The sequence below is a fragment of the Apteryx rowi genome, unplaced genomic scaffold (assembly GCF_003343035.1).
Source record: "Apteryx rowi isolate R43461 unplaced genomic scaffold, aptRow1 scaffold_65, whole genome shotgun sequence".
Classification (NCBI taxonomy): Eukaryota; Metazoa; Chordata; class Aves; order Apterygiformes; family Apterygidae; genus Apteryx; species Apteryx rowi.
In genome coordinates this window covers 2,543,616-2,557,070 of record NW_020450927.1, presented here as the reverse complement: position 1 = coordinate 2,557,070, position 13,455 = coordinate 2,543,616, and the positions used below count along the sequence as shown (strand labels likewise).

The window sequence follows — 13,455 nt, the reverse complement described above, 5'->3', positions numbered from 1 at the left end:
AAAAGTACCATCCATAGACAACAGTGGAACCACCTTGCTGTATCTTCTCTTTAGATTTGAAGACACTGGAGGTATGTGCACAGAATCCTTCCTCATCTCATGATTGTTATCATCAGTCTCAGAGCATGGTTAAATCCTATTTAACAAAAAATCAACAAAAAAGGCAGAACAAGGAAGAAGCCCCCTAGATTTGCGTTTATATTCTTTCTAGTCAAACACTATTACCTCTGTGAATTCTGTAGTTTTTTCCTTCTATGAGATACTCTTATTTTACAGTTAACTCACCTTTGTTTTATGTTTTTTTTTTTTCCTGAGTAAAAAGTGTCAGCAATGGAGTGAACATCAGTTTTCAGAGACAAGCTGAGTTTGCCTCATCTGCCTCCAGCACTCAGAGGCGAACACAGGATTTTGTGTAGAATTAGCTGAAAAACCAACTTGAGTACTAATGGTGAAAGAAGTTTGGTGATCTGATTGCTTCTGGGGCTGAGCTGACAGCTAGATGCTTAAGCAGGTCCATGATAAAATAATCTTGCTTTTGAAAAATGACTAAATACTATAAGAAATATATAAATAAGGGAAAGAACACAGAGAACAACTGCAATTTATGGGCAGAAGAGGAAGGTCTAGGAAGGTTTTCATGAAGGCTGGAAGGAAAGATTAATTTAGCATTAATTCTCCAAACCATGTTCAGAGAAGCTAAGAAGATTTCAAGGTGTGACCTGCAACAGAGAAATGTTGGAAAAATCTAAGTTAAAGAGTGTTCCAGAATGGTGTTAAAATGGAAGTAGGAAACCTTTTATTAGGACAAAACTAGAAAATTCCATGCCATCTCTGACAGCATGGTTGAATGAGATGTTAGCAGAGTTACTGATTTGGAGAGATTTTAGATGGGACACTGAAGCTACCTTGATACTGTTCTTGTACAAGAGTGACTTTAAAGTGTTAGTGGTTAATGGTAGTGAGGGCATGCAACAGCCTTATGTGACTTCTGCAAGAAATGATCTGGTAACAAGCAAAAAGCTCATGGATATTATCCACATATGTAGTTCCACAAAACAAGTGATTTTTGGCTGAAGAGCAAACTGTTTATAAATGGAAACAAATTGGAAATGTGCAAGTTGGAACAAAATGTTCCAACACCTTTTATTAGAGCTATACCAGAGATTTCATTCCTGTAACCTGCAAGTGGTAACATATAATACAGTCAGAAAAATGGTATATTGTATTCAAACCGCTTCCTTAGAGGAGGGTAGACTTTTTTAGCTTCTTTGCTGGTAGTGAGAATAAGACATAAATGGAACTTGCTTGAGGGTCGTTTTTTTTTTTTTCTTCTAAAGCAGAGATATCAGAGGCTTTTTTAAGGAGATGAAATCACAGAAAACCACAGTTCTGCAAACATACAAAGAAGTCTTCACTCCCCCAGACTATTATTTATAGTAACTGTAAACATCATGTGCTCAACTTTTTATTGTGAAATAAGGGATACTGCATCATTTGGTAAGTAATTGTTTACAAAGGCAAATGCTGTTTACATCTGAAGAGTGCCAGTTCCTTAAAATCAGAATTATTATCAAGTGTTAAAGGGGTAACTGATGCATTAAGAGGCTTAGGCAGAAATGTAACACTGCCTGGAACATTCTGGTCAAGACCACTTGTTATAATGTGTGAGCAGGCTGACTCAGACCCATGCATATCCCTCTCCTTGTGCAAGCTGTTTTCTGTGATGTTTGTTTACCTACTGCTATATTAAGGACTCATTGCCATTTTAAGTATGTGAGACAGCTACCGTTAACTACAACGTAAAAATACAACAGAGCATGTCATTTGAACTTACACAGTTCTCCCGCAATTAGGACAGTGAAAAAGATGAATCTAAAATTCATGCAAGTGATCTGAGCTTCGATTTGCGGATGAAGGTAGCTTACAACACAGTTGCATGAATTTGCCACTGGCTGTACGAATCTTGCCACAAAGGCATTAATTGGTTTTGGTTTTATAGGACATAGCTTAAGGTCTCATTTGGGCTTATGGAAGCCTGATCTATGGAAAGTCACTTTTAATCCACAGTCCCGGTGGCATACTTAGCTGCATATTTTGAGAGAAGCAAGAGTAGATATATATGGAAATAAGGGGCAATCATATTGCAGGCTGATATCTCATGTTTGTCAGAGAAAAGCTGCTGGCCTGTAATCCTGAAAGAACATGTTAAACCCATTACTTAAGTTCAGCACAATGTTCATCAGAAACACCTGCTGAAAATAGTAAAGCTACAGCACAGCCACAAGCTTTCACAGTGCCTGTGTGCTTGCACCCTCCTTTCTTTCTACTGTGTGACTTTCAGACAAAACTAGGGAGAGATGTTGCTGTCAGTTATGCTAGAAGATACAAAGTCCTGGACTCCTCTTTTGAGAGTTAATCTTTAACAGATCTTTCTGTTAGAGGTGTGGTGGGTTAGAAAAGGTTGGTGAATCTATATTGCTGCCTGGTTTGGGCTTTTATTTTTTCCACYATGCAGCAGAGGCCTCCAGGCTCAGGCAAACTAGCAGTGTACATSTGTTTAGCAACTTCTTCAGAGGCCAAAGATTTTAAGGGTTCCTTTGTATTTGTGTTTTTTTGTGCAAAGAGTAAGAAATGCACAATTAGCATGGACAGCTTGTTCCTTCTATAGGAGGTACTAAAAAGACTGTGTCAGCTTTGACCAGAAATCCTCCCTACACACACACGGTAGCCTCCCATGCACAGTATGTATACATATATGATTATTAACAAATAATATTATCTCCAGATTGCTACAGTGCTTTCTACATGTCATTGTGCCACTTCTGCTGTTTCTTCAGCCTCTTTTTGATGCGTTTGTGTTGGAAAATTTCACACAGAATTTCTCAGCAGTTTTGTATAATCCCACAGTGCAGATACCCAGGTTGAGGGTGCTGWTTAATTTCCAGTTCTGTTGAAAACAGACCACTGCTATAGGAGAATATTATCCATCTTTCCTACCAGGTCAGCAGAAATTTTGGAAGAATATTTTTAGCTGTTTGCAGCTAGATTTTACACAAGAGGGAAAAGGAGGAACTACTGCTCTGTACCATTGCTCTCCTCTAGTTTGAGTCTGGTGCAGAGACATTATTTTTATCGTTTTCTCTTTGCCTTGGAGAGCACGGGGACCCTAGCTCTGACTGGACGTAAGGAGGTCAGTGCCATGGAAGCCAGTGGAAGGTACCTGAGGGTGCAAAACGGAGCCAGATTACATACTAGACCCCAGGTTGCTGCGTGCGAGCAGGAGGTGATACTTTATGTGGCTGTGTGGGAAATCTCCAGCAAGAATCACAGGAAGGCGTGACTCCCCTGTTCAGTATTTCCTAAACAGGTCCTGCTCCAGTGGGCCTGTGGCAGGTACGGCGTCGGGTGAGACCGAAATAAGCACTGACATCCAGTGTCTGGTGCATGCAAGCAGCCTCAGAAGAAGCATCAGTAGTGGTAAGAGTAGAAGGATATGGAGAGCTTGTTCCTCCAAATATAGGAGTAGCTATTTTTTTCCACTTTCTTTATGCTACTAGCTGCTTGTAGGATGGCATGTTTTGACCACACTCCCTCAGTGCTGTCAGCGTATGTAACCAGCCGTCTTGTAAAGGTGCCGGGTGTACTAGCTGTCCCTTTGGCCCATGTGCTAACAGCAGCAGGAAAGGCACAGACAACTGACAGTCATCTGAATCCTACCAGATGGAAATCCCCCACGTAAGCTTTATATGAACTTAACTCTGAATGTTTGGGCTTTTATTTTAGGTTTGTGTTTTAGTTTGTCATTTTTCCAAAGCATTGTTTTATGTAATTAAAAAATGTTGCTTACATGCAGTCACCAGCTGTGCTGGCCACGTTTACAGCAAGCAGAGCTCTGTGACAGATTTACTCAGCCTGGATTGGTCACATTTGCTGCTAGTAATACCATCATGTTGCAGCTTTCTTGTTACGTTTTGATGGCCTTTGTGTTTACTGTAATGCTTAGAATACTGCTGAAAAAAAGTGTGTTATAGAGCGTTCTCCTATGAATTTGACTAGTTACATACATCATCTGATCATTTGATCAGGTACCTTCCCATTTAGGTTATTAGAAGGAATGAATACGCAAGTTCCTTCTATAATCTCTATCTTATTCRTCACTTCACAAACTCATATACTATGTTTTCCAGTCATGTCCATTTTAAGTTGCAGAATTTAGGCTATTTCCTCTCTCTTCCTATGGAGATCACTGCATATCTCCTGCATTACCATCAGTGACTTTCTGTATACCTGTCTACAGCTGAAGTGGCCAAAAGTGCACACCATGTAGGTTGTTTCGTGTAATTTTTTTCTCATATTGTTACTTTGTATTTATTAACCTTTTTTTTTTTTTGGTCACTACTGCATAAATGTGTTGGTTAATAACTTTGTTTTTGGTGCAAAAACTGTTATCCATGTACTTCAATTATTATTCAGAAAATAATATTCAGAAAGATGATAAAGTAGGCTTTCTGTTGATTATATTTTATAGTATTTTSAAAGAAACAGAAACTTTATCATAACTTTTATCACAGATTTTTTGTTTTTAGATTCAACAAAAGCTCTGGGTGTATTTAGTCTCACAAACTATACACGGAAGTAGCAACACGTTATGCCTTCCCAAGTTGCAGGTGTATACCAACAAAGTAAATGATATAAAAACATTTCTGGGAACATTTAGTACAAGGGGCATACAACTGCAGTTTTCTCTGGATCAACAAACATGGTGTACTATTGGATTTTTTTTATGTTATCCTCTATTTAGAGAATGATAGATTTAAAATAAAAATGCCCTCAGTCCTGAGAATGTTACTTGTTTGCTTAGCAGTTTGAAGAAAATTGCAGATGAAGACTCTAGCTCTTTGATGGTGTCCCTTGAAACACAGACTCCTCATTTGCCATCTATTCATCTATTCAGTTATTCTTGTCATTAGATGTTTGTTATTTGTGTAGAAAGAAAAAGACATCCAGTACTGTTCTGTAAAAGAAAAACCTTAAATGGTTTTGTAGCCTGAGCAGAACTAATTTGACAGCAATTGCAGTGGCAGGGCTCAGAGTAGGGTGTGCCACAGGACTCCAATCCGTTTCCTTTCAAGCAGCATCACTTTACTTTCAGTGGCAAAACAACGGTGTTGGGAGCGAAGGGGGATTGATGTTTCTCGTGGGTAGTGCAGCCCCCGGGAACTGTGGAACGCCGTTGTTCGAGGTGCTGTACAAACATACCAAAGAACAAATAAGCAAGGGGGATGGATGATGGATTGATTTACTAGCTCAAGGTCATACAGTATCTTGACCCAGAGGTAGCAGCCCGGTAATGTTCTGACAGATCATGCAGAAAGCTAACTCATCRCCAACCTCTGATATTTCCCTACCAGGAAAAAAGGCTACAGTTTAATTAAAAGGTACTGTGTCATATGCATAGTAAAACCTTGTAAAAAGAATTTTAAAAGATGAGAGCTTAATTCAGATGTTTAAGATGTCTTGTAAAAACCCCAACAATGTTTTAAATTGAAAGCATTTCAAGCTGTGAATTCTCATTTCATATTTTCCCTGTTAATATAGTATAATTAAAGACAGATCCAACAAATCTCTTATGCTGTGGTTAAGAGAGGGAAAAAAGAGATCCTTTAATGAAAGGAGTGTAATTTTAACACAGTTGCCACAGAAATGCCCAGAACCAAACTCTGCCCACCATTACATTTAGAAATAGCTTGCTGGTTTTAATATAGTTGCAGGGGCCATGTGAAGAAAATATCTGGCACACTGTATTATTAATTTCATTAGTGGAAGAGTAGATAAATAAAAATGAATATAAAAACCCATTAAACCCAGGCTCACCTGTTAAATAAGTACATTGACTAAATAATTAATATACAAAGAGGAACTCTGTAGTCAGGATGACCTTCAGCAGGAGTGACACCTTCTGAAACGCAGTTTCTTAGAGTTTATCATTTTACTAATACCAACCAAACAACGTTCTGTTCAAACCGAAGCAGTGATTTTTGCAGACCTTTTTCCTCATGTCAAGGCCATTCTCATCCCTCTGCCCCCCTTCCTGCTCCTTGCTGCTTCCTTGGCTGTGCTGGTCAAAGTGTTTGAGGGACGCATGGAGGACAGCACTTCATTATTTTAACCTGGATTGGTTTTTGCATCCAGCACACTGCATGGCCTCACAACAAAAAAGTTGTATTCTCAACTCATAATTGGCTACTATTTTTGAATAAGACCGTACTGTTCACAGCAAGGACAAAACTCAGTACATATTCTTTCYAATGTACAGATAAAACTGGTAAAGTGAGTACGATTGCTTTTGTGAGTGAAAGCAAGTGGGATCAGTGAGTGTATCTGCAGGTAGTTCATGCTGCCATCTTGTGGCTCCTGCTTCGGGAGTTTTTAGAATACAGAAAAATGTCAAGATAATCAAAGCCTATCATGCAAAATTAGGAAATGAGATGTTCTCTAAATAGCCAATGACACAGATAGAACAGTTTTATGCATTTTCCTAGACAATTGCTGTTCCCTTTGAAATCATGAAATGAATTGCTGTTTTTCTTCTCAGCCTTTCAGGGTAATATGAACCAAATGCTGGAAGGATATAATGTGTATTTATATGCATCTTCTGTGATATTATAGATCTTATTATGGTGGGCAGACCTCACATAATGTGCAATTATAGAGATTTTTGTAGATTTTAACAAGTTCTTGCCTAGAAATGACATTTAACATGAAAAATCTGTCTATAATGTACATTCACAAATTAAGTTATTATACCTGTTGTTATCTTATGCCATGCAGTTATATTGTAATATTCATTTATTAAGTTGTTATTATACCTGAAGGATCAGTAAAAAGGAGGATGCGAACTCTCACCAAAGCCTGCTGAAGGCTGTGTCCAGCCCTGATGTCAGAAAAGAAACGATGAGGATGATGAGGGAGGTGAGTTGCTTAACACTCCTCGCTTTCAACATTCAGGAGTTGAACATGACGCCGTTGAACAATAGGTTGTTTATAGTAGAGCTTAACGCTTTCATGAAATCTTTGGCAGCTCCTGCGTTTCACTTGACCTTGCTTTTGAACTGCTGCAGTGTTTTTCCTATTTTTTTTCTTCCCCTCCCTGGAGCTAGGATTTCTCATGCTAGTGTCTCAGATTTCTCTGTGGACAACAAATCCCAATTCCCTTAGTCATTACAGTCCCAGTGACTGATTTCCCGATAATTCCTTGGCTGTATCTGAATCTTCTTTTAGGGCATAGTCTCTCCTTAACCACCAGCTATTGTAAGTCTGTCAGGCACATGCTTTCATGGCTTTATTGAAAATCTCTTGCCATTGTCCAATTTGGATACTTCTTTTGTAATAGAATTATTAAGGCTGATATCTTACTTAAGTGCACACCTAAGAATATTTTTGTTGTTTTTTTTTACTTTTCAAATACCATTGCTTTTAGAAAACTTTCAGATTTCCCTACCTAAGCCATATTTTTCTTTCTTTTCAAATGGCTTTTGGATGTTGCRGAAGCCTGCATCATAAACTAATTAATCTTGCTACTGTTGTGTAACTAACCTTCCCACCTTCTAAATTTCTCACCCTTTTTGTGTTAATGCTATTGTGGTTACATCTCCTTTCAGACACAGGCTCTAGCCTGCTAGTTTAACATTTTTAAAAATCTGAGACTGCACAAATTGTCATCACTTAGCTTTTGCTGTTTGTCATTTGTAATGTTTAATGTAAGCCATGCTTCTCCATAGGCTTGTCTTTACGTGTTTTCCACTTCGGTCCGTATGCATAGTGTGTGCTTAAGTTTGGAAGCTGTTTGCCTTGGCAGTACCAGTGTCGTACACTGCATGCTCATCCTTCTGGTGCACCTTGAGGACATTATAGATAACAGATAGATAATATCTATCTGTTAAATATAGATAATGTTGCCACTGGCTGAAGGCAGAGTTTCTGTTGCAAAGCTTTGATTTTTACAGATGCTTTTGAATCCTGTTTGTCTCTATTGATTTATTTTAATAGTTCTTAGTTTTTTTTTTTTTTCTTGTAATTTCTCTACTCCTTTGATGGATGGTGTGGTTGGACTATGCTGCATGGCTTCCATTGCCAAATGGGGCTTTTTTTTTTCCCCCCGGTTAACCAGATTTCTATTTCATTATTACAGTTTGGCTCCTTCCAGGTCACCTAGCTTAGAACTTGACTCTTGAGAAGAAGAAGTGGGCCTTTGACAGGGACCCAAAGTGCCTCTACTAAATGAATAACTGTAATTCTCCCTTTGTAACCAGAGGATTAGTTTCTCTCTCTCAGCCTGCAGGACAAGTACTTTTTGCTTTGTCACGATCCCTTAATGTAAGAAATGCTTGTGATGACTGGCARTCCCTCCTTTCAGTAGTCCCAGTAAGCACCACAGATGAGCAGACCAGCGCTTTCCTTGGTCCTCCTCTTACTGCTATAGTACATGTGGGATAATCATGGGAGAAGAAAGACTTATTGAAAAGATGTCAAGAAGGCCAAAATGTTTATTTTTTTTCCCCATACTAGTCTTTGCTAAAAAGCTCAAGAGGAAAGAAGTGACTAGGACTGCTGGTGATAATGACAAAATAGTGAGATCTCTCTTAGAATAGAGGAAGAAAATRTTCAGGAGTGTTCTGGGGAAATCAGGTGGTCTCAAGCTGTCTAGGGGTCAGGAATTTTATTAAAGAGCTAGCCAAAGTGAATTCAGAATCATTTGTGGTTATTTTTGACAATTTATGGTGGATAGGTGAGGTGCCTGAGTGCTATAAAGGTCAGGGAGTACCTGCCTCTAGAAGGAATAAAAAGAGGGTCCGGATAATTACAGATCAGTTTAATTTTCATTTACAGATTAAAAAATAAAATCTGAAACAAAAACAGTCTGGAAGAACTTGGACAAGGAGCAGACTATGTGGATTTGTTGAGGAACTAATTAGCATCCTGTGACAAGATGAAAAGGTCTTATTGCTAGGGGAGAAGACAGTACCTGGCAGTATATTAAGTCTTTTTGGCATAGTCATCCCTAATGTGACTCTAGATGAAATTTTTAGACTACTGGATTTAAAATGGTTGGATAACACTATTCAGAGAAGCATTTTTTAATGTGTCTGAGTGGGAGGGGGTATTTCCACATGCTTGTCCTGGGAACATTCCTTTCAACCTGGTTCATGAATAGAGAATATAAGTTTGTGTAGTCTTGAGTAACAAACTAGTATAGATATGGTAGCTGGGAGGATCTGTAGGCTGTTGGGAGAGGAATAGGGCAGGAATTCCAACCTTGACAGATGGAGAAATGGTCATGGAAAAACTAGGATGCTATGCAGTAAGCATAAATGCAGGTTACTTAGGAAAAAATTGCTTAGAAAAAAACACAGGCACCAGCTGAAGACTGGCTGTTCTGCAGCAGACGCTGCTGGTGTTTGTGCTGGGTCAGAAGCTAGACATAAGTCAAAAAAGTCCTGTTGTGAAAAAGCAAATATCATGCTGGGGTGTAAACAGTAATGCAGCCAGTAAAACGTGTGTTGCAATCTCTTCGTTCTGCTCAGCGTGGGGTGGTCTCAGCTACGATACTTGATTCTGTGTTTGGAGCTGTGCCCTTGAAGAGATTGTGTATGCTGTCATCATTGCCAGATCTGTGCTTCTGGACCGGGAAAAAGTAACACTGCTTGCTACCTCATCACTTGAAGTTGAATGTTTCTCACTGAAACAGAAAGGCTGTTTTCTCCTGTCTGAGATCAGTGAAGGGAGAGACTGATGTGAGAAAGTTGTCTGGGTAAGCAAAGGGGGTTCTCCCTTGGGTGTCACGTGTGGTCTTCTCCTAAAGCTTTATTTCTGGCCCATGTAGAGTTGATAGAATAGTGACCCGTTGTCTTGGTGCGCTTTGACAGTTAGTTTTACATTTGGGCCAGTCTGTTGTCTTGTTTAGTAGATGCTGGTGTTTTCCAAGAGGGCTATTGAATGTGTTGCTTCAATGACAGATCCAGTCTTTCCAAGGGGTGTGAACTGTTAGTCTTGCTGCCTGAACTGCTGGTAAACTTGCTGTTGTCCATAAAGATTGCCTTTATAATGGCTGAAAGGAGGAGACCGACATTCAGGTAGTTGGACAGTCCCTTCTTTTGTTTTTTACACACACACACACACACACACACACACCCCTGTGTTTTATTTAATCTCCTTGCAGATTTCACTCAGATTTAACCTTACTTGTAGACCCAACTGATGATCATGTTCCCAATACTAGATTTTTTAAGAGCAGAGGGCTTGTTCACATTGTATCTGGTATCAGTGTGGCAGATTCTGCATGCTCTTTGATATCCGCAAGGCTCTGAAAACTTGGAATTTGCACCCACTCTGCTTTTGGAGGCAGTCTGAACTCAGGATTGTCCAGTTCTAGATCAGTCTCACTCGCCCATGCAACAGTGGGGACTCTGGAACGCCTTGTCTGTCTGTTGTCAGTCAAACATTGTCTTTGCAAAGGCAGATGTGGTAGATAGAAACTCCTGAACTATAACCTTCCCTGTTTGTGTCACTTCGGGCATCTTTAGTCATTCATAAAGAGACTGCGAGCAGGATATGCACAACTTGGCCGGTAAATATTGCTTTATGGCTTTAACATACAGCGAGGGCAAGTAGGTTTTAACAAGCTGCTAGGCCAAGCATTAGTATGCTTGCACCCTCCTCTCAATAAGGCATCCAAGCAATCTTTGCTGGCCATGTTGGCATTGCCAGGAGGGGAAGGGTTGGACTTCAGTGCTCCCTGCAACGGATCTGCAACGGTACTCAGTTGCTGTCTTCCGCCTCCCTGTGTATTTCCTGTAGTATTTTCAATGTTGATGTTTTTCCTCTTGAATCTTTGAGCTACTAACTTTCCCTGTCACGACTATCCTGTAACTTTTTCTGTATTATCATGCATGGCTCTAGTCTATGGCTTTTTCCACAGCTTAGCAATTTCCTCTGCTAATTTTAGGGAGCTGGGATGCCTTGAAGTTAGGTATTGCATCCTTGGACACAGCTGAACCCCTTGGAGAGGAGGTGAATAGTTACAGAGAGAGGATTGCACCAGCCACAGGCTTGGAGGCAGCGTTGGTAAAAGCTAAGCAGCTAGCAGTGTTGATGTCAGGCAAGTGAGTTAAGCTGGCTGAGGGGGAGCAGGGTGCTTTAGAGCCAACCTCAAGAACCACGGCCATCCCCATCTAATTCTGGGGGCTGCAGTGCCTGCTTTCTGAGCCCCTTACGTGACAGACTTCCCTGGTAACTCATGTCTACTTAGAATGGACTTTCTGCTGCCTCACACTGTGGCTCTGGGTTTTGCCAGGCTGCACTGGTAGAAATCTGAAGCAGGGATTAATCAGCAGACACTTAGTCGAAGCTGGCATGTGATTTTTCCAAGAATGCAAGCGAGTTCTCAGGGTCAAATGGCTGGAGCGTGTTTGTGTATCTTAGCCAGTGTCATCAGAGCATCTAAATGCAACAGTCTCAGCACTGGAGCGAGATGACTTGGTTTTCCTTAACAAATGGTGCTCAGGTCACACCGTCTTCCACAGAGGGCCAAGACATGCATGTCTCTTCTCCAAGTGCAGCACTCTTTAAAAAGAGGCTCAGCAGTTTTCCCAGATATTAGCTCAGTAACACAAGGGCTAAATAAACAGCAACAGATGGCAAGTCCCCTGTTCTTGTACACCACAAAGCTAGAAGATGACTCCAAAATGCATTTTGCAGAGTTGCTGCTCACAGCGGGTGAATGTGAGCAAGCAGTGAACTACAGCCAGAGGAAATGAGAGAGCAGCAGGAGCGTTGTTACATCCTTCTCACACATGATTAGGAAGGACTATTAGAAGATGATGGCTTACCTCTAGGCTCTGTCTGTCGCTGCTTAAGCAAGGGTAAAGGCAGAATTAAGAGATTTGTTTTGTTTTGTTTTCAAGACATTTTCCCCAGAAGCCCTTTACCAAGAGTGTTGTTCCCAGGGGCATTTACTTTAGAAGAGGGAGAGGTGATCTCGAGAGTCCTTTCCCAAAAGAGCTCTCTTAGGGATGCTTTAGCAAGAAAGACTTTCTCCAGAGACTTCWCTTTCCCTCAGAAGATTGATCTGTTTTGCAGAGCTTTTTTTGTGTGTGTTTCAAAGACTAATTTCTGACTCTGCTTGTCTGAAAACAACACTTGACTTAAGACTGGCTGTAGCCTCTGGTCTGTAGTTTCCTTTGTGACATGGTGTTATCCCTTACTTCCCAGACTGGACTTTCAACCACACAGAAGTTATAACACAAACATTTGTAACTGGTGCCTTGATTTAATACTGTCTGTGGCTTGGACTCTGCTTAAAGACAGTTAAAGCCCTGGATCACCATCCTTTCTGAAAATCATTCCTCCCTACTTTCAGATAGATGTCCAAGAACATCTATCAGTATCTATCATCCTCAGTATCAGGGACTAGTGGAACCAGAGACCATGGAAGCAGCTACAGTTCAGTGCTGTTTCTCTTGGTTATGCTATGGGAGCAAATTTGCCATTTCTGCTATTTGCTAGCACAGTTTAGCCAGGTAAAAGGCTTCACTGGAGTCCCAGGGTCACAAATTCAAAGCTAGACAAATACCAGTATCGTGTTTCCTACCAGCACCAGCATTGCCACGTGATGGTATCTAGAGCTGAAAAACCTCTTAGAGTGCAGGGCATCTGAAAAATGTCTAAATGACTAGCTCTGTGGTTTGTATTTCCGAGGCTGTGTATTGCTGGATTCATGACCCATTTTAAGCAGAGAAGGATGTGTGTGTGAGGGGAAGGGGAGAGAGAACTGTTCCAGGTGGGCTATAGGTGGGTCATGGGCTATGAGTGAAGCTGTCTGTCCCTGCAGGGACCAAGGTTTCCGAGGTGAGATCCAAGCCATCAGACTTTACAGCCAGGGAATTGCTAATGGCAGTAATGGTGCTGCCCAGGTTGCCTGCTTTGAAAGATGACTTGGGTTTTGTTTACGCACAAGCGACTCATGCTTTGTGAGCACACCATCCACCACGGGGGATGTCTCTGAGCAAAGGCCCGGCACTAATGCCATCCTGCATGGCTGTGAATGAATTCGTCCTTTATTCAGCACTCTCTGCCCCTGCTGAGCTGAGAGCTCTGCGCTGCTCACAGATGTACGTAGATGCTGCCATTTGCAGCAGTCGTTCAGACGAACTTCCACACCCCGGTGCCTCTAATTCTGGACAAAACACGGGCCATGGACAGCCAAACACAACGAAGCCTCCATTCTTAGCCCGGAGCGCCTCAGAGCCGGTTCTCTGGGGTGCAGGGCGATGAATATGTAGTTACTGGAGCTCTTAACAAAGCGGAGTGAATAGCAGTGTTTGTCGCTGGCCCTGAATGTATACTCCTCCCTCATTGGATCTGTAGCCTTCACTGCAGCTTTTCCCAGTTACATAA

General features: G+C 41.0%; 1 protein-coding gene across 7 annotated transcripts in view; it reads left to right on the top strand.

Annotated features, from left to right (window-relative positions):
- The window catches only part of RGS8 (regulator of G protein signaling 8), a 41,365-nt gene that overhangs the window by 1,263 nt on the left and 26,647 nt on the right, over positions 1-13,455 (top strand). For 2 of the 7 annotated variants that reach the window (XR_003256477.1, XM_026084742.1), the window contains exons 3-6: positions 323-1,497; positions 3,157-3,477; positions 6,876-6,972; positions 9,585-9,811. The gene's annotated coding sequence lies outside the window, so the exon portion shown is untranslated. Of the gene's footprint in view, positions 1-322; positions 1,498-3,156; positions 3,478-3,642; positions 6,973-8,891; positions 8,998-9,584; positions 9,812-13,455 lie in introns of those variants that run through there. The other 5 variants (XM_026084738.1, XM_026084737.1, XM_026084736.1 and 2 more) reach the window with 4 other exon arrangements.